We start from the raw sequence: 21,736 nt of genomic DNA on the forward strand, positions 1-21,736 counted from the left end.
AGCTTCCGAGTCCGCAGCCAGGAGCCAGCAGTTCTTCTGGGACTAGGGCCCATCCTCCGTGGCCTGTGAGTCATTAATCAGCCCCTCCAGCAAGCGGTACTCAGGGCTCAGGTGACCAGCACTGTTGTCTGTGAAGACCTGTTAAAATATTCATGCTTGGTGGACTCTCCCCGTGTGGGGTTCTTTACTGGGGCCTCCCATGCCCAGGCGCTTTCGCCTCTGAACTGCGATCACGTTATCATCCTCGGGCCGTGTGTGCCCTCGTGGTTTATTGGTTTAGTCCTTTGTGCCATCAGCCCGCAGCTCCATTTCCCGCCCCAGACCACCCCTGGGAGGGGGTGCAGTGTATCCTGTTGCCGTGGGTCTATGCAGTGTGCACGGTTGCTGGGTGAGGGTTAAAGTTTCAAGGAGGGTGTTGGCCCAGGGCTGGCTTCTCAGCTCTTTCATGAGCCCACGGCCCACTTGCAAGACCCTCCCTAGCCCGAGGTCCACCTGGGCTGTTGCCCTTGCTGCTGCACAGGGTCCTAGGGTGGGTGCAGCCTGGCAGATGTGGTCAGCAAGTGACCGACCCTCGGGGCAGTGCAGGCAAAGCTCAGGTTTCTAGGGGCAGACAAACAGGCCTGCCTCCCTCTCTGGTTACACGGGTGACCTCAGACTCACTGGGCACCTCAGAAGGGATGGGCTCAGCCGGGAAGTGGCACTTCTGCCTCTGCTTGGCCCTGAGTCACTGTGGGCCTCCCTGGACCTCGGTTTCCTCATCTGTGACATATGGACTTGGGTGGGCTCAGAGGATCCCGGGTGCCTTTGAAAATGTGATCAGAAAGTACAGACTTGTTTCCAGGAAAAGTGCGCGTGCACACACACACACACACACACACACACACACTCACACACACACACTCCAGGGGGCTCAAGGACTCCGAGAAGCCCGTCCATGGATCCCAGGTTGAAAACCTTTAGATAGACCATACTTGCCAAGCTGTGGTCACATGCTATTTGTGGATTATGAAATTAATTTAGTGGGTGGCCACCAGCATCCTTTTAAAAAAGGAACCGAACAGAGTGGTGTGAAAGTGGTACTGTTCCGTGACCCTTTTATTTCAGCGTCACATAACGCGTGCACACAAACGCTCATACGATGCCAACTGGATCGTAGTGTAAATGCATTTCTCCCTGTGGGTCATGATCCTAGAGTTTGGCAGACACGGAGCCAAGCCATCCATCAGTTTCCTCCGAGTCCCTCATGGGGCGGCCACTGGGCTCTGGCACTCATGCCTCCCTTAGGGCTGAGCAGTGGGCTGGGGGTGGCTCTCCTCATGGCCTGGGGCGAGGAACCAAATAAAGAGGAAAGCTATTTTCATTTCCTGATGTTTAAGACATAATCTTTCCTTGTTCCTTTTTTATCTTAGTTTTTTTTCGATGAGGCTACTTTTGAGGTTTGTCAGAGTGTCTCCCCTCCCCTCCCCTCCCCTCCCCTCCCGGCAGAAATGTTAGCCAGAGGGGCCCCTCCCAGCCTATCTGCTAATCACACTAATTAGCAAACTTGCTTCCATCGCTGTGGGGAGCTTGGCCGCCGGAACCTTTTAGCAGAACCTCCTCCTCCCCACGCTGGTCTGGGAGGATCTCGCATTTTGCAGAGGGCACGTGCCAACTCCCTCAGCAAGCCCCTGGCGTGTTTCCACTTCTGCCAAAAAATGTAGTGACATCCAGCTCGGTTTCTTGAGCTCTTCTAGGACTCAGGAAAGAAAAAACGGCAATTCTGTATCTCCCCCCCAACTTTCTGCACTCATTTTCTCCTGATGTATTTGTCTATTTCTGCCCTAAAACCACAGTGCTTTAGTTATCCTACATCTGTGGTGTATAAATGCAAGTTCTCCCTTCACCACTGGTTTTTTCAAACGTTTTTGTGATTTAAAACAATTTTACATTTTTATTGTGAAATATACAGTCCATACAGAGGAGTACATACCATATGTAGGTACTCTTTAAAGACTGTGCAGCCTCTTCCCGGATTGAGAAATAGAGCATTGGCCAGAAACTGAGAAGCTGCCTGTGCGCCTTCTGTGGTCACATCCCATTCATTCATTCATTTGCTCATTCATTCACTCACTCATTCAGCACCTCTTTGAGTGCTTGCTGTGTGCCAGGCATCGTTCTGAGTGTCTGGGGTACGTGGTGAACAAAACATAGCCCCCTGCCCGTGGCCCTGACGCCACCCCTCCAGGTAAAGGCATTCTGACGTTTGTGATGATCATCCCCTCGATTCACCTTCGTGTTTCTGGGTCTGCGTGCACCTAAACAGCACAGGGTGCCGTTTGGGAAGGTCAGGGCAACAGGATTGCGGTGCGCATCCTGATGGTCTCGCTTCCCTCCCTCGCCTTGTCTGTGAGATTCGCCCCTGTCATTGTGTGTGGCTGTCGCTCACTCGTGTTCATGTCTGTGTGGTATTCCGTGGTGTGACTAAAACCCCCCCAGATCCATTTCCCCAGTCTATGGATGATGGACACATGGGTGGTGTCTGATTTGTGGCTGTTACGGAAAAGCTGCTGTGAACCTGACTCTGGTCTCCTGCCTGTGAAACCGGGGGCCAACTTGCCTTAACTAAACTCAGTTGTTTGCAAAAGTAGTTAGATAATGCGTTACTAAAACCCACCCTATAGATAACATCTCTGATGCTTGGGTCACCATGGTAACAGGTGCTTAAGTTTTTCAGGAACTGAGAGCCAACTCTTTTCCAGTTCAGGCTGGTTAAGACCACCATCAACTGGGCCTGCACGGATGACAATAGGTGACCCTTTGACATCAAGGAGCTGAAAACTCCACCCTCAGATCATGAGAAGGCCGCCATTTTGTGAACATGGGTCCTATGAAGAGCCATGAGGCTTGACTGCGCTTGTGCAGATCCTCAATCACCTCACTTCTCACCTCCAATCATCTATTCCCACTTCAGACCACCCTGTCCCTTTATCCCATAAATATCTCTAATCCCCATTTTTCAGGGAGGTAGATTTGAGATCTGTTCTCCCATCTCCTCGCTTGACTGCCTTGTGAATAAACACTTTCTCTGCTGCAAACTCGTGGTCTTGGTGACTGGTATAATCATGCGGCAGGCAAAATCAACCTGGTTTGGTAACAGATGCTGGGAACGGAGTTGCTGAGTCATGGGGCGCACCGAGCTCAACCTGGAGCACCAAGATTTACAGTCCTGTCTGCTGGTCTGTGTGTCTCTGATTATTAGTGAGGCTAAGCCTTTTTTCAGAGGCTGTTGTCCTTTCCCATCGATTCTTTTTGAAGTCTTTGCCCATGTCTTCTGGTTTTTGGTCTTTTTCTTTGACTTCTAGGCATCCTTTCTATCATGTCCTCCAGGGGACATTTGGTAGAGCAGTTCCTGCTGGTTGGGGTCCCTGTCTGGGCCTCCCAGGCTGCAGCTGTTCCCGTGAACACTTACACATCCAGCCATTACCCGCAGGAGTGGCTGCTGGGTGTGCAGCTGGCTCCAGACAGCCCTTCCCTGTGGGCGTCCAAGCTGCGCGGCTGGCCCTGGGTCAGCGCTGCCCAGGGTTCCTCCTTCTCATGCTTTCCTTGGGCTGGGTTCTTACCCTCAACTGCAGAGGGAGGGGCTGGGGCCACTGCCACGTGCAAGTGTCCTTCTGCCCTTCTCAGATCAGCTCAGCCTGCACAGGGTCTGGGAGAGGCAGCTTCTGCCAGGCCACCTGTCCTCTTGTTCCTCCTTCCCTCGGAGCAGTGAGAACCTGCCCAGCTGTCACTGCTCACACACTGGCACTCCTCCCCAACAAAGGGGTCTGACCCACTGTGACCTACCATGCCCACCCCCCAAGGGAAGGCTGGCAGCTTCTCAGGCCAGAAAGTCATGTTTGGCCCCTCTGGGAATGTTGGCATACCTGTGCTGGCTTACCTGTGGATGGGGGTTGTGTTGCCAATGCCACCTCCCCAAGGGTTTGGGAACACTGAATAGCTAACATAGGCAGGGCCCTGTAAAACACGATTTGACTCCCCGTTACTGCCCAGACCCCCGTGGCGGGAGGTGATTGAGGCTTTGGTTCAGAGATGCTACGTGGGGGAGGGGGCTGTAGTCCAAACCCACTCCTGTCAATCAAACCATATTCGAAATGAGATGAGGGAGCTCACCACTTAGAGGCATCCTGGCACAGACCTTTTGTTAGATGAGAGAAGTTTTCATTAAAACATGGATTTCTTGATGTCATTTTGCTTACAGTAGAGTTTACCTGCTAGCAGTCAATGAGGAATGAGGGGGAGGGGACAGGGCAGGACCATGGGCATCAAGTCCAATGAGAGTCGTGGTGTACGGGGGTGTGGGGGCAGGAAGGAGCAGGATTGGCAGGAGGGAGAACAGGTGGTGGTCAGCACAGGGACCCCCGTGTGCTGGTGGGAGGGGAGGGCTTCCGGTACCCCAAGAGGGAGACACCATGTGCTGGTCCAGCCGTGGGGGTGTGGGAGGGCTTCTGGTGCCCCGGGGAAGGTGCCCTCATCTCCATTACAGGGAGCATCCTCGACCCCCACTTCCTGGGCTCCAGCCCCTAATTACAAGCAGGGAAGGGAGGCCAGCAGGGGCCTGGAGTGAACTGTGCATTTTCAAAATGTTAGCAATGCCTTAAGTGTTTTCTTTTACACCTTTGAGTCATTAGCCATAAATTTCCTCCCAACAGCAATTAGTTCTATGCTAATGTAAGAAGTGCTGATTTTTGTACTGTATAAAGCTGCCACACAATTCAATTTTATGCAAATGGGTAAAAACAGACGGCAGGACTGAGCACTGGTCCTTCGTTTCTGGAGTGACTCCTGCCTCGGGCTTGTCTTCCTGGGGTCTGTCTCCATCAGTCATCCGGCCGGGGGCACTGGGCCTGGGGGAGCTCCAGCATCTCTCCACCCACCCCGAGCTCACAGCTCTGTCTCCTGAGAATTGTCCAGGGCACCTGGGATAAGGGACTGTACTGAGCCCGGGCTGTGGAGATGTACTGTGCCCCTTCCTGCAACGGCCAGTGCCACCTCTTGGCTCTGGGGCTCCTGCAGGAACAGCGGTGACAGTGAGAGGTGTGGGCAGGGATGTGGGGTGTGGACCCTTGTCCAGGAGGGCTGCAGTGTTCTGAGAGGAGCCATCACCAGCCGGGGACCCTCCCTCCTGCCCCCATCCCCAGCTGTCTTAGTCAGCTGGGGTTGCCGTTAACAAAATATGGCGGTTTAGACAACAGACATTGATTTCTCAGGTCTGGAGCCTGGAAGTCCGAGATTGAGGGGCCCACTGATTCGGTTTCTGTTTCTGGTGAGAAACCACTTCCTGGCTTGCTGTGTCCTCACATGGCTGAGAGAGAGAGCTCTGGTCTCTTCCTCTTCCCATAAGGGCTCCAGCCCTGTTGGACCAGGGCCCCATTTAACCTTTACCCCCTCCTCACAGGCCCTGTCTCCACACACAGTCACATGGCGGGTAGGGCTTCAGCGCATGAATTTGGGGGGACACAGTTCAGTCTATAGCGTTTGCCCCGCGGCAGAGGGACCTCCATCCTCACCTGGCTGCTTTCGAATCCGGATCTTGGGACCTTGAGCTTTGCTACTTAGGGGCAATGATCTCCCAGGCTCCCTGCATTTTGCTCAATTTCTCAGATTTGTATAAGTCTCGGTCCCTCCTAGCAGCAAATCTCAGAACCATTTGGCCCCGAGGGCTGGGCCCAAATTAACCCAAACCCAAACCCAACCGCACACCTGGCCTGAGGTCTCTCCGCTGCACCCACGGCACACCTGGTCCTTCCCAGCCTTGCTCAGGCCGCCTTCCTCTGTCTACTCTTGCAGATGATGCAATATCCCTTGAGTAAATCTCTCCTCACCTAAGTCCACATTTATTTTCCATGTGACACCTGTCACAGGGCTTCTCCTGTCCCTGGGACCCCTGTTCCACGTGATGCAGAGCCGACCCTTGTCAGGGTCAGCCAGGCCACCCAAAGGAGTCAGGGGACTGATGTGTCCCTGTGCATTTAGAAACATGGAGGAGGGGCAAGACTTGGGATTTCCCAAGAGAGTGGTCTACAACGGTGGATGGTGGAATTCCCTATGGCAGTGGGGGGATGAGTTGGGGACAAGAAAGAGGGCCCTGAGGACATTCCTGGGACCTTGCATTCCACACAGACACCTGCACCCCCGGAAGTCAGATGGACTCTCCTGCACCCCGGACCCCCACCCCACTTCTCAGGCCCCATCACCTGGCTCGTGGTGGGGTCCTGAGGACCAACTAGCTACATTACCAAGCTGCATGTGACGGTAAAGTGACATTCGGGTCTCAGAAGGAGCCTGAGGCTGAAGGACCATGGGGAGAATTTGGGGTACACTCTTGCTACGGATAAGATGAAAGGAGAACAGGGAACCTGTCCAGATGCCCGAGGACCAGGTTGGCCCCTTCATGAACAGCAGCAGAGTCAGGCCAGGCAGAGGGGCAGATGGCAGGTGTGGGGTGGCCTTTAGTTTCTGCTTCACACACCACCAGCGGAGGAGGGCACGTCACCCTGCATTTCTGTGTTTGTGCAGGGTAAGCATTCCTCCGACTTGGTTCTGGTTACTGTTTTCAGATGGCTTTCCCCCCGTGGCTAACTCCCTGGCTCTCAGCTGCTGTAACAGGTGTTTCCACCCCTCTCTCGCAGGTCCACCGCATGTGGTTTTAGGGGAGGGGAGAGGACCGTCCCTGGGACAGGCTCTGGCTGGCTCCTGGGTGTGGCCTCGTTAGAGCAGGAAACTGGATACCAATAAAATGTCTTGAAACGGACTCTGTGCCATGGCCTATCTGTCCTGGGTGAGTCAGTGTTGCTGGCGGCCCAGGCCTCTGCGGTGGCAGCACTAGAGCACTCTTCTGTTGGGTTCACTTGGAGGCAAGCCTTGGTTTAACCTCCACGTACAAGGGAAAGGGATGGGTCGCAACTCAGTGATGGTGGAAATGGACTTGACTTCTAGTGGGAGCTCAGATGTGCCGTGGTCCCTCTCTGAAACCCTGGTTCCCTCTCAAGGAAAGGCAGGAGGCTCCTCTCCTCCTGAAGATGCTTGCATGCTGGAGAAGTGGGACATCCGGGCAACCAGGAGGTGTGTCATGGAGGTGGCCAGAGGCCAGGCGTCCTGGCTCGGGTTGGAGTGGCTCTTCCGGGAGGAGGAGGAAACGCCCCAATGTTGCTTTGTGTCCCCTTGGATAGAAGACCCAGGGAGAAGGGACAGGTGTTACATAGAAAACAATTGTGGACTTCAGTAAGGAGAGACTTTGTTGGGGAGGATATTGCAATGGGGGGGGGCACTATGGCGCCACGGGGCCAGCTCCCATGCAGGATCAGCAGGCCTCTGGGAGGTCAGGCAGAAAAGGGCCTTTCCTTTCCAAGGAAGAGTAAACAGCCAGAAAGAGCGGGGTGGAAGTGGGAAGAAGCATGGGTAACGGGGCAGTAGAGCAGAGAGGCGTTGCCCCGAGGCCAGCTCATCTTGGACTTGACTGAGAGTAGGTCTAAGTTCAGGGGCCTGGAGTGGAGGAAAAGCTCAACCAAGTTTGTTTCATCGTGTAGGAGGCAAAGAATGGGGATTTAGGGTCTGTGTCTGGCCTTGTCCTCGGTAAAGAAGGGGGCATCAGTGAGTCTTGTCTGAATCATGTGGGGTAGAGAGGGTCCTTGCAGTGAGCTGTTTCCGGAACACAAATCGTGGGGGGATTTCTTTAACCATGGTTGTTTCCCAGGATCCCAGGGCTGGGATCAAGTTCAAGATCGTCACAGGCTCTGTATCCCCAGCACTAAACAACCAGGGAGAGGTCCAGCTCAGCCTGGCCTGGAGAGGCAGGTGACTACTGAGGTCACACAGCAGCTGGAGGCAGAGCTGGCAGGAGGACCCACCGTCTCTGATTCCCCATTCAGGTCTCTTTCTGCGAGATCAGCTCAGGAATTTTGCTGCTAGAACAAAAGAGCCAATGAGGGGTGGGGAAGGGATTCCCTTGGGGTCATGTGTCTGGTGCTCGTATGGGGATCTCTGTGTGAGTGGTGGGAACGTGGGGACGTGGGGTGACATCTAAAGTGGGAGCTGCCTCTCAGCTCCAGAAGCCTGTTGTCACAGATAATGAAGCCCAGTCTCATGGCACCCTCTGATTTTTCAAGAGAAGTAAGATATCAGGATTTATTAGCTTCTATTAAAAAAAATCTGTGCAAATCAAACAAAATACGTCTGTAAAGCAGATACAGCCCTTTGGCCACAGCTCAAACCTCTTTGGTTTGAGACTTCTGCCAAAGCCTTCCTGGCTCTCTGCTTTGCCAAATTAGGCAACAATTAATTCATATTTTGCCAGTCCACTCATGTTCGGTCTTAGCATCCCTGCAAAAGACAGTGATCATTTTGTTCTGTGTTAGGTGTCTTTGGATGCAAATTAGCTCAAGAGATGGGGGCTTATTTTAAAGATAAGATAGAGGAATAAAGGTGGTAGAGCCTCCTGGGAATCCACGGGAGGAGCTGTGACAGCGGCTGTTTCTCTAGCACGAGGCACAGCTCCAGGGCACTTCAGGGACCTCGTCAGTCAGGCTCTGCCATCAGTGAGGCTGATGTCACCTCCATGGGTCTGCACTGTCTCCAGGCACTACCCACCGGTGTGTTATTTCTCATTTTTCTATCTTATAGCTTTCCCTTACTTGTAACTTCAGCAAGTAATGGCCTCTCATGTCCCTGTCCCTGCAGGGTCCCAGATTTAACTCATGGCTCATCTCTTTAAGTGTCTTTTGAGTTTCAGCTCTCACTACAAAATGTCTTGTCCATTTGATGTTTGTTAGTTAACATTTTTTAAGCAAAGGAATTTTTTCTTTTTTTTTTTTTTTGTGAGGAAGATCAGCCTTGAGCTAACATCTGATGCCAATCCTCCTCTTTTTGCTGAGGAAGACTGGCCCTGAGCTAACATCCGTGCCCATCTTCCTCTATTTATATGGGACGCTGCCACAGCATGGCTTGACAAGCAGTGCGTCGGTGCACGCCCAGGATCCGAACCGGTGAACCCCAGGCCGCCGCAGCGGATTGCGCGCACTTAACCGCTTGCGCCACCAGGCTGGCCCCAAAGGAATTTTGTCTTCGTAGGCTACTCCACAGGGCACTGGCAAGCACGTAGACTCGTTATTCTGGTCAGATGTCCACTCTAGTCAATCAACTCACCTGGAGGAGAAGAGTAGGGTCAAGGGGTATAAAATATGGTGGCTGAAGGGCTGCCCACCGGGTAGGGCTTGTGGGCCAGGCACCTCTCATTAGAAAGGGCCGTGGCTGCAGGCAGATGTCTGACACAGTTGTCTTTACAGCTAATTGAATTTTCCTGAAAGTTGGTTTTATGAGGGTCTACTAACTCAAAAGAAAGCTCCTTAATCTTAGAAATAGAAAGCAGTGCAATGGATGTTTGGTGACAATAGTCCTAGGTCACTTGACTCAGAAATGAGGCTTATCCAGGAGAATCATCAGTAGTAAATCTCAACTCATCCCACTTTGAGTAGAGGGATGCAAATTTGCACTCCCGTGCTTGCAAATTCTGCAAATTGTACTTTTTTTTTGGTGAGGAAGATTAGCCCTGAGCTAACATCTGTTGCCAATCCTTCTCTTTTTGCTGAGGAAGACTGGCCCTGGGCTAACATCCGTGCCCATCTTCCTCTACTTTATGTGTGGGACGCCTGCCACAGCATGGCTTGATAAGTGGTGCATAGGTCCGTGCCTAGGAACTGAACCCGTGAACCCCGGGCCACTGAAGCGGAGCGTGCGAACTTAACAGCTATGCCACCGAGCTGGCCACTGCAAATTTTACTTTTATCATTTACTACTTAAATTTTACTTTTTATATTTTTGAAACAGGGAGTAAATAAGTTCATATAAAAGGGCAGGACCTCAGGTTGTTAGGATTAGAAGGCACTTTGATTAGCGTCCCTCATTTGCTCTGCTCTGGACACCACGGCTTCTGCCCCTGGAGGGCCTCACTCACATGCGGTGCCCTCTTCCCCAGGCTCACGGCCTCCTTCTCAAACCAGTGGTCTTCCCAGGGTCGGCGCTGGCTGGTGCTTACCACGCATCTGTTGTAGTCAATTTAATCGTCTGCTTGAAGCTTCTCAAGTTACATTTCTAAGAAGTCCCAAGGAAGTGAAATGATTTTAAAATAACAAAAACGGTTTTCAGAGTTTTGGCAGCTGTCCACGAAGGAGTAGCTGGTATAAAACTTGCGCTTGCTCTTTTCTTTTTGCCAAAAGAACTAGAAAGCTGGACAAAATGTATGAAACAACTGGATTTGGACGGCAGGACCACAGGCTGTGCAGGACCGCTATCCCTGAGAGAAAGGGAACACAGGAAGCGAGTTGTCCAGTCCACTTGGTTCTTTTCCTGGAGACAGAATTCCTCCGCCACAGGGAGGGGAGAGCAGACAGCATGTAGGGATCTGCGGAATTGAGGAGGCAGAGGCTGGCCCTTGGGGAGGCTGCTGGGCAGAGCACCAGAGAGGAGGGTGATTCTCGAGAAGAAGGTGGCTTAGTGGTTAAGTGCACACGCTCCGCTACTGGCGGCCCGGGTTCGGATCCCGGACGTGCACCGACGCACCGCTTCTCCGGCCATGCTGAGGCCGCGTCCCACATACAGCAACTAGAAGGATGTGCAACTATGACGTACAACTATCTACTGGGGCTTAGGGGGAAAAAAAATTAAAATAAAATCTTAAAAAAAAAAAAAGTCTGCATCAGGTCCCGCGGAGCTGTTATGGCACCCGAATCTATGCACGCATAGGAGAAATTCCATGAGGTGGGCAGAGAAGGGTGAGCTGTAAGCCGAACAATTCCTAGAACTCAGGCCTGACGGGGAGATGTGTGACTTCCATCTGGCCAGGTGGGAGATCTCATGGAACACTTGGGGCGACGGCTAGAGGAAACGGGGTTCTGACCTCGCGGCAGGCATGAACTGGCCCCAGAGGAAAGTCTGCTTAGCTATGCCCCAAGGAAACTTCAACCTCCAGAGGATCAGCCTCATCTGAAGTCAAGAACATCTCACCTGCTACAAATGTTAACCATTTTATGTTGTATTGATAGGAACTATTGTTCCAATAGGTCTTTTAAAACTTTTTGTGCAATAGTTTGATGTACAGAAAGATACAGAAGCACATCACTAGACGGAGGGGAAAAATTGACACCTAAGTTGCTGGTCCTCGGACCGCAGGTGAAGCCAGCCTCCACTGAACTCGCTTAGCATAACCTCTCGTTCACCTTGAGTGAATAAGGTGGGAAGCTATTATAATTTTAATTCTTTTGATACCAAATGTGTGTAGTAATTAGACAGCAAGCTGGATTTTCCCCTGGGAGGACTCTTTCTAATATATTATTATTATTTTTATATACCTTGAATCTTTGAGATCTGGTCTTTCTGGAATGTTCTTAGTGGGACACTGTTCTTTTTACTTGCTTCCCCCTTTCTTCTGGTCAGAGCCTGCCTTGCCCTCCTCCTGCCTCTAATTCCAGGCAATGTTGCCGTTCAGAGTTCCCTGGCTATCAGAGTACCCCAAGAATGGATATCTGGTCAGAGTCTGGCCAATCATAGCACTCTATGCCCCCAACCACAGGACCTGATCCAGAGATGGGGTCCAGAGTTCTTCCCTTAATCAGCGAGCCTCAAAAAATCTCCATCTGGAGAGATTTTTTCTGGAGGCTTTTACTTTCTCTTGTATTGATGGCTCCAATCTTCAAGCTGGGAGGGAGGGAGATAGAAGAGCTATGGACCACTGTATCAGTCAGGGTTCTCCTGAGAAACAGAACCAATAGGAGATATATATATATATATATATGAGGAGATTTATTATAGGAATTGCTCACGTGGTTATGGAGACCAAGAAGTCCCACGATCTGCCATCTGCAAGCTGGAGGCCCAAGAGAGCTGTTGGTGTAATTCAGTCCAAGTCTGAAGGCCTGAGAATCAGGGAGCTGATGGTGTAATCCTGGTCTGAGTCCGAAAACCTGAGAACCAGGAGTTCTGATGTCTGAGGGCAGGAGATGATGGACGTCCCATCTGGAGAGAGAGCTCTAACTGGCCCTTCCTCTGCCTTTTTGTTCTATTCAGGCCCTCAACGGGTTGGATGAATGCCCACCCACACTGATGAGGGCCATCTTTTTTACTCAGTCTACCAATTCAGATGTTAATCTCTTCTGAAACACCCTCACAGATACACAGAAATAATGTTTTACCAGCTATCTGGGCATCCCTTACCCTAGTCAAGTTGACATATATAATTAACCATCACATACACTGTGTAAGCTTTCACTCAATCCCCCAGTTTCAGCCATGTGCCTCCCCCCTGACCTCCTCTGTGCCTGATATTCCTGGATGGAGAGAATTAACGCTTCAATCTTTCAGATAATGAAACTCCAGATTCTTGTGGGGAGATGCCTGGCATGGGGCCTGGTGGGACACCTCCACACTTTCAACCAAACCCCTTGTTTCAGCTCTCTACTTGACCCCACCTTCCATGGTACTGGTACGTCCAGTTTCTGAGCCATTCTGGATTTCTGAAGTACATCCTGAAGTAATTCTTTCACTGAGTGTCTGTGAAAAATAAACATGTCTTGTCTTTGTTTTTTTGGAAATGACTTCAGTTCATCCTTGTTGTAAAGATTAGTTTAGCTGGGTATAAAATTCCAGATTGACAGTAATTTTTCTTCAGCATTTTGGAGATACCACTTCAAGTCTTTGGCATATATTGTCCTTGATGAGAAGTCTGTTGGAAACTCAACTGTTTCTCCTTTGTAGGAAATCTTTCTCTCTAGTAGCTTTTAAGATTTTTGTTTCTTTGTGTTTATCCTGTTTGGCACTTGATGTGCCCTGTCTGTCTGAGTACTTGTGTCTTAAATTCTGAAAAATTCTGAGCCATCACCACAGAATGTACCACAGAATCTTGGTTCCTAACTGCAATTTCCTTTATTTTCTACGATTGGAATTTCCAATAGGCGTGTGCTAAATCTTTATCTGGCTTCCATGTCTTTTAACTTTTCTTTCATATTTTCCTTCTCTTAACATCATGTATTATTTTCTTGGTCAGTTCCTTTACTAACTTCCAATTCACTAATTATTTCCTCTTCTGTGTAGCATTTATTCCACTCATTGAGGTTTTAAAAAAATTTCATGGCCATATTTTTCATGTCTAATATTTTTAATTGGTTCTTCCCTATATTCTTCTGTTCTTGATTGATAGTCTTCTTGGTTTGTTTTCTAATCTCTGAGGATTTCAAGTATATGTCACATTATAATGTCTCTTTTGATTGCTTTATGGTTTCATTTCTCCCATTTGTTGAGCTTATTGGCTGGGTTTCGTGGTGTTGGTTTTTCTGATGTGTTTTGGAAGTTGAGTTTGTAAGGCCATCTTGAGCAGGTGTTTTCTGTTTTATTTTCCTTCCCTCTCCCTCCTTGCTCAGCCCCCAGTCTGGGCACTTTGTGGCTGCCTCCAATCTGTTCACAGTTCAGAACCAGGTCTGACTTCATCAGACTGGGATTTCCTCCCCAGGGAGTTGCAGTGCCACAGCTGACGTGGCTGAGGTTCTGGTTGCACTGTTATCTCTGTCCTCTGCAGGTGGCAGCCTCTGTGTGGCCCCCCTTTACAGGCAGAGAAGCCCTGCACCAGCCCAGTCCCAGCCTCTGCAAGCTCCCTGGTCCATGCAGCAAGCCTGGCTCAGCCTCTGTCTAGGAGCAGAGCCTTCGATGCCCAGTACCCTGGCTGAGGATGGGGTGTCCCCTGGTTGCTTCTGCCTGAGTCTGTGCCTTCAATTTCTGATTCCTGTTGAGACTTTCTGTTTCCTTTCAGGATCCCCCAAATGTGTAGCTTGCTTTTGAGTTCAGCTATGCCTTTTAAACATAAAAAAAAAATCCATCGACAGGAGTTGGGGTGACTCTGGCATGAATTTGACAGGCAGTTCCATGATGTTATTCCTCACGCTCTGGTCTCCTGTCTCAAACCCCAACTCCACTGCTTTAGCGAGTGCCTCTGTCACCTCTTGTTTAAATTAGCACGACCCTTCTCTGTCTGCCTCCAGGTTGGTCCCTGCCTGTCCATTCATCGCATTGCAAAGGGGTCACACCCTTGTTAAAAAACCCTGACCCTCCGCAGGGCTTAGTGTCTCCCTGTTGTGGCACATCCAGCCCCACTCTCTCTCTCTCACGTCCTGTGCTTTCTCAGTCTGGGCTCTTCCCTCCGTGCCTTCCCTCCTCCTCCTTGTCATCGTGTCTGAGTTTAGGGGTCTGTCTTGTGCTGGCCCAGCCACCATCCTGGGTGTTCCTGCAGAGTCTCCCACCCAGGAGGTGCTCATTAGCATTTATTCCATCAGTGGAGGGAGGATTAACTTTTGGCCAGCCCCACCTTTGCAGGCATGGTTTGTCAGCCCCACCATGAAGTTAATCTGCCTCTGGAAGGGGCGGGGTGGCAACGGGCGATGGTTCAGTCTTAACTCAACCCCTGGCACCTGCTACCCACCCAAGGGGCAAAACAGCTCCTCTCTGAAAGGGAGAAAGATCAAAAGAACCAAATGTATGGACAGATAAGCCCTCTCAGTGAGAAGGCAGAGGCTGAGTTCTTAACCGTTATCACAGGAAGAAATTGAAAGTCAATACCCACCCACAGAAAGTCAAATCTCGTGCAGGCTGCAGTGATTTCCCAATCAATGCAAACCCCTTCACCGTTAATACTTCCCCAGGAAAGAGCTTTCTCTCCTCAGGATCCTGATTCACAGATCTGTTTGTCTGGGCACGACGCAGCCCCTGCTGTTCATAAAATCCATGTGCATTTGGAAGGAGGGAAAGCCACTGCTCATTAGGTGTACTCCAGGGGTCCCTGAAATGCAAGAAAAACAATTTTCACTACAAAATAAGAATATTACACTACAGGGTGATGTCAATTACGGCCAAGAGAACTTACAATGGGGGAGAAAGCTTTCCTCGCTCAGATGAAATCAAATTGTAACTGACGAATGAAAATCATTTGATCAAAGCTTGTCAGTGTGACTGGATGGCCACATGGTGAAGGCTACACCTTGGCCATGATGGGGACTGTCACGTGGCTGCTCTATGTCTCCCCCTCACAGACTGGTGCAGGGCTGGCCACGGTAGGAGAGATTAGGGTCTCAAATGCTTTTGTGAATGCATGATTGAATTGGAGAGCAACTCTTTTTAAACGTACCTTAATATTTCAGGGAAAAGGAACTGCCTTTGTAGGGGGAGACGACGGTTGGCTTTCCTGGGCTTTGAAAGGTGAATTGAATTTTCTGTCTTCTGAAGGAGAAAGCTTTTTTCTTGAGTTCATGGATACGTAGCTATTTGTCTTCAGTTTTTCAAAATTCTCCTACGGATTTTCTGTATGGGGAGATGGTGCACTAATTTTAGTTCAACCTGCCCTCTCTTCTCTCTTTCTCTTACAAAGCACCTCCTCGGAAGTGCTCATTTTTACTGGGAACTTGCGGGCTTTTCCATCAGCCTCAGATTTGACACCCAAATGAAGTGGCTGAAGCCAGACCGTCCAGGAAGCCAGATCTTCAGGGGCCACGCCCACCACCTGTCTCCTCAGCCCCCTAAACACCAGCTCCCGGGAAAGAGCAGGAGGAATTATTCCCACTGAGGGGTGCACACACAGAGCACGTCACTGTGTTACCCACAAGCACTTAGGTTTCAGCAACAATCGGATCTTAACCAGAAGCAGCCAGAGCTCCAATGGTGGAGCCCCAGGCTGGTGGGCGCCTGGTGGGGAGGATGCTGGTGCGGAGGGGCAGACCACATCTGTGCCCTCCTGGGCCTGACTCCGGAATCCAACGACTGCCTCAATCCCAGGTGACTGTAAATGTCACCTGTGTGTGGTTCAGATGGACCCCCAGCCTGCTGGATGGGGCCTTGGGTGACATCAGAGGCTGCGCTCACATGTGCTCCTCTGCCGTGGTCCAGGGGCTCCCCAAGGCACATGGGGTGGGCTCAGTGGACTGTGCGTGGGCGCTCAGGTGACCAGCTTCAGCAACCGTGCTGAGGACCTTGTCCCCTTGGCTCTGCTGGGCCCGCTGCCTCCAGAGACCCCCTCGCAGGGCGCTGGGGTTCATGGTCTCATTCGTGCTGCTTTCCGGATGCGTCCTTCACACTCGCCAATGGGCTCGTCACACACAGGTGTCTTCATCTCCCGCCCACAGCAGGCTGAGCCGAGCTCGATGAGGGAATCCAGTGTCTTTGTCCACTTTGTATCATGCCCAAGGTCTTTATCATTAGCTAGGGAGACGGCGGTGGGGGGTGGTGGCCGGGGAGATGCTGATCAAGGCTTCTGTGGGTCTGCAGTGGCAAAAAGCATGCAGCACCCCCTGTGTGAAATTAAGACGAGGGCGTGACTGCGGGGGCGTCGGGACCCACGTGCCAGCGCCCGGCGCTCGTGCCCTCTGTGGGGTGGGCTTGGCTTTTGGGGAAAAGCAGACCTGCTGGTTTAGAAGGTTTAGAAAAAGACAGTTCAGGTGCATGAAGGGAAGAAAATAGCTGATCATTTTAGAAAGTTTGTCATGTTTCTCTTTTCTGGATTCTTGTGCCAGCAAATGGGAGTCCTGCTGGATTCGAAGCTCTGGACGTGGCCTATCCTCTTCCCTTCCTGTTATGCCGTCTTTATGAGGGAGGGTGTTACCTGCCGTGTGAGCTGTTGGGATGACTGAATTAGTGCAGGAAGCCCCTCTCATAGCAGGTGTTTGGCTGGTGATGCTCATCATCTTCATTGCTCTTTTCTGCAGTAGCGTTCACCCATTCTCTCTGATGACTCTGCTGCAGGTGGAGCTGCATTTGAGAAGGGTGGGGTCTGCGAGGCTGCTGGGTGGGCCAGGACCCCCGCCCCTCTAGACCCCACGTTACTGCTCCTTCCTTTGGCTCACTGTTTTCTCCTCCTGCTGGCCAAAGTCACGCTCTGGTTTCCTTGGATGAGGAAGACACCTCCCTGGACCTCTAGGATTAGGGCTTCAGGCTACTTTGGTTGACTTTGGAAGATTCTGGAACTTTGTCCCTGCCCTGGGTGAGTTATTTGTCATCACCTTTGTTCATTTCCTTGCAGACGTGGCCAGTAAATCTGCTCAGATGAGACAGACGCATGGGCTTAATTTGGGGGATGGGGGTGGTGCTGGAGAGACTGACCTACTGGACTCGGTTTTGGGGAGAAACGACGAGATTCCTGCAGGGTGGGTGCCCGGCTGATCATCTCTGAGCAGAGCCACCTTGGAGCCCGGCTGCAATTCTGGCCTCCTGCCTCCACCTGGGGCTTGCTTCTTGGTGGCCATCAAGACCAGAGCACTCCCTCCCCAGAAGCACCATTTCTGGCGGCACCCCTTCCAGGGCCTGCTCATTTTAACAGAGCCTCACCCTCCAGGCTGCTCAGTTTCAGAATCCTTCAGCAGCTTGGGGACATCCAAGGTCACCTTGGGCTCCCACGGGGAGTCACAGCCACTATGGGGAGGAAGCGGCGTTTGGTCCCTTCCCTGAGGTTCCATGGATAGGCTCCTCCCCTGCAAAGCCCGGCCTGAGATTTGCAGATGATTCCATGTGCCCCAGCGAAGGGTCCCGCCTCAGGAGGACAGTGGGTGGGGGTGGTGATGCAGACTCCTTGGGGCCATGTGGAGGGAGCTTCTGGGGTGGGGGGGAGGCCCCTTTCAGCGATCTGAAGTTGAAATTTAGTTGGCTGCAATTTTCCAACTGATCCTTCAACTCATAAGTGAAAGAAAATTGTAGGATCCTGCAACATTGTGCGGGAGTGGGTGAGGGAGGAGGTGGGTGGGTGGAGGGAGGCGGGGGTGGGGGGAGGGGAGTCGGCGGCCGTCTTTTCAGAGACATCCTTCAATTCTTTACAGCTGCTGCCAGTTAGACGCCCCCAGACCCCCTTCCCAGGCAGCCAGTCTGTCATTATCTGTCATTAGGAGCTGTACTAGGTGGAGGGCTTGAGTGAATAGGTTCCCAAGGGGCCACAGGCCAGCTGTATCGTGCTACGGCATCCGGGCCTTCAGTCATGCTGGGGCTCTGGGTGCTAAGGGCATCCTGGGGACTGGGGAGCCCCGTAGGAAACCGTGGGGCTGGGGGTCTTCAGGAAAAGACTGAGAGAGGCCACTCCCCAGCCAACAAGCTTCCGGGGTCAGTTAGAACGTTGTTTCTTTGCTTCTAGTGGAATTTAATCATCTTTGTGATGTGACACTACCTCATAGAGAGCAAAAGCTCATTGACAGTCAATGTTTGACCAGTTAAATAGGGGAAAATGAATTAATTACTTCTCGATAAATACAGTTTGCTTGGGCGTAAGTGAGCAAAAGTGAGGAGCTGTCACACGGCCACACATTGGGCCCAGTGGCACAGGAGACAGCTTTCTTTGGGCAAGAATGGCAGAGATTTCTAGCGGACCCAGTGTCCATCCTCCCTTTCTGGACACATGGCCACCCAGACAATGACTATACCTCCCAGCCGCCCTTGAAGCCGGACGAGACCACATGGACTGTGATTAGAAGGGGTGAGTTCGAGTTCCAGATGGGCCAGTAAAGGTAAAGACTGCCTCCTCTCCCTTTTGCCCCTTCCAGACACCTGGAAACTAGACACGAAGGAAGGAGCTGGAGCAGCCATCTTGGGCTGTGAGATGGAAACTGAATTGTGAGGACGGCAGAGCAACAAGATAGAAGGGGTCTGGATCCCAGGTGCACTGGAGCAAACAGCAGGACATGTGTCTGAAGGAGGAGTCTCTGTCTGGCTTCTGCTACTGTGTTTAGGGTCTCTGTTACCCCAGCACAACCTGCACCTTCACTGGTCATATCCAACACTAGCCCTTGTCTGAGCCCTCCTCCTGGCCCCACCCTAAGGCAAATATGACTTCACAAATCTCTGCTTATGACTTCATTTTCTAAGTTTACTTGATTAGACTTGTTTGATGAGAGATGATGTTTAAGGTTCCCAGTCCTCTCCCTTTTTAAAACATTCCCTTATTATTATTTCCCTTGTTCCTCTTTTCCTCTGCTTTCTTAGTTTCTTGGCTTCTTTTTCAAGAGCTGGGGGCTGATGTCAGGGTCTGATGATTCCCTCACTCTGCATGAGCTTGAGGTTGCCGGCTGTTCCCACTCTCGTTCTGCTTTCTTCTCCTTGCTCCCCTCTCCTCTCCCGACAGCCCAGGCCTCACCAAAGGGAAAGGAGTTTATGAGAAAGGTGGGGGGTATGCTGGCCTAGGACTCCTGGCCTGTCCCAGGCAGCCTCGGGCCCTTGATGTGCTCCATCATTTGTCGAGAAAACTGGTGGGGGCCTGAAATCCAGGGAATGAACTAGAAATCCCAGGGTCTTGCCTGTCTTTTATTTTGTGCACATTTTTTTATTTTTTAAACATTATAGGCCTTCATTCAGCTATGTTTTCTTTCACCTTTTAGCATTTTGGCTCCAGGCTTAGTTTAATCCAATCTACTTTTACGTTCAATGAGTATTCCTGATTGTAAATGCATCTTCCACCTTTATTCCCATTTTAGGGACATTTCTGCGTATTGAAATAGTTTCCTGCTAAGTGGCGCCTCCTCCCTGTTCCAGGAACAACTGAGAAGTGGGGGCAGCAGGAGGCAGGGAAAGATGCTCAACCCTGGGTTAATCACGTCATCGTCTCCGATGGCTCTTGCCACGTTGGCTCGTCCTCTCCTTGTTTCATGGCCATACCATTTGTGGGTAACATTTCCCTCGGCCTCAGGCCTCTCCAGAGACCCTGTGCTTCCTCAGCTCGGAACAAGCAGCTCAGCAAACACCCTTGAGGTCCCTGGCTGCCAATTTTCAATGTCAGTTTGTGAAGACAAGAGGCCTCCTTCCCACAGCGGGAAGTGGACACTGGCCTCTCTGGCAAAGTGGGGGCCCTTCGCCTGGGCCAGCAGCTAATGAGGAGGGGGGAGCAGACGGAGGAAGACAGGGGACCTCTGCAGACACCTCCAGGGCTGGGCGCAAAGTCTGGGGGCTGAGTCCTGAGCAGCAGGTGGGGTCTGGACGCTAGCCAGGCTGCGTAAGGGCTCTGTTGTGAGTGGGGTCCGGGGTCTGGTGGGGTGGTGGCTGGCTGTCTGCAAGCTTGCTTTGGGCTGTGGGACTTGGGAGATGGCCAGAGGGTTTTGCGAGCCCACGTGCACCCAGGCAGGTGTGGGCAGTCCCTTTGTCTGGGAGGTTGCTGACAGTATTTGGACAGGGAGGCAAATGCCAGCTTTACTGGGTCTCAGGCCCTCAGGGCCCACCCCTGCAGGGAACGGAAGAGTGGACGCTGTCCAGGGCTCCCTGAAGGCCCCAGAGGCCTGAGAGGTATCATCGGCTGACCCAAAATGTCAGCAGATCCGAGACCAAACCCCGGGAAGGCTGGACTCAAGGACTGAAAGCTCCCACCGGTGGAACTTCCAAGAGACGAATGAATGAAGGCATGAATGAGCGAATTCTGCGGCTGCTCCATGAGCCGCCCTGGGACCTGAGCTCCTGAGGCGAGCGCACATCCTCAGAGGAAGGCCCGGGGGAGGCAGAGGACTTGAGCCCGCCCGGGGACGGCGCCTCATCAGTGGCCCACTACAGACAATGCCACAGGGGTGCACCCCTGCACGTGGGAGACGGGGGGGTGGGGGGACCCGCATGGGGGGGTCAGTGGCTCCTTGTAGGTGGAGGACCCCCTGTGCCCCTGAGCAGCCAGCAGGGCCACAGGCCAGGCTTTGGCCCCCTCTCCCCTCCTCCCAACCAGAGGTAGGAGCGCTGGCGTTTCAGCTGGAAATCAAAGAGTGGGATTGCTTAAGCTGGTGCTGGTGGGGCTGTGACATAAGGATGACCCCTTCTCACCCCAAAGAGGCAGGTGGTGAAGGCAGGGTCTCTGCCCCGAGTCATGAGGGCCCCCTTCCTCCCATAGTTCCACGGTGTTAGGGGTTGTTTTGGCCCTGGAAATAGCGTGTCTGTCCCCCTCTCTTGGTCTCTCCGTCTCTGTCAGCATCTCTTCGGTGCCCCCTGAATGTCGGGACTGCCAGTGGGACGGCTGTGGGGAGGAGGGGAACTGCTCTCAGCTGTCCAGGAGCCTGTTATTTCTCACACATGATGTTGTGTGTGTCAGAATCAGCAGATACCAAGGAGCAGGAACAGAAGGGAGAAGCTGGCCCTACATGAGTGTGTGGAGGAAAGGTCCATGTCATCGGGGCAGGAGCCCTGTGACTGCAGAGGGGACCCCACCTCCCTTCGCCACCGGCCTGAGTGAGGGCAGAGGGCGGGGTCCCTGTGGTCAGCACAGCCGAGCCTGCTCTGAGCCTTTGCTGAAGGACACATGGGTCTGCTGACTGTTAGGACCATCCTTACAGGTCAATGCCAGGTGGTTCTGGCTTCCTCGGGACAACAAGGAAGGGCCGGAGGAGCCAGGAGTCCCCGAGGCCAGTCCCCAGGGCCTGGGAGCGAGGGAGACTGGGAGGCTGGCAGGCCGGGACCAGGGGCCTTTGGAGGCCGTCGGGGGTGGAGGGGGAGAAGGTTTGCCCTCACCTGGAAGTGATAGAAACTAGGAGGACCTCACGGCGGGATATTGACTGCCCATCCTCGCGGGAGTGGTTTTGTCAGGTTATTCGCCTGGGCCTGCCCTGCCTCTCCTTCTGGGTTCCAGCCCAAGTCCTGGGACTTCCAGCCATTGGGTCAGCAGTGGGGCTGCTGGTTCCCGGGTCGCCTTCATCACTAACGGGGTTGTCCCCTTTGGGAATGGGGAGGA

This window comes from Diceros bicornis, chromosome 27, assembly GCF_020826845.1.
Source record: "Diceros bicornis minor isolate mBicDic1 chromosome 27, mDicBic1.mat.cur, whole genome shotgun sequence".
NCBI lineage: Eukaryota > Metazoa > Chordata > Mammalia > Perissodactyla > Rhinocerotidae > Diceros > Diceros bicornis.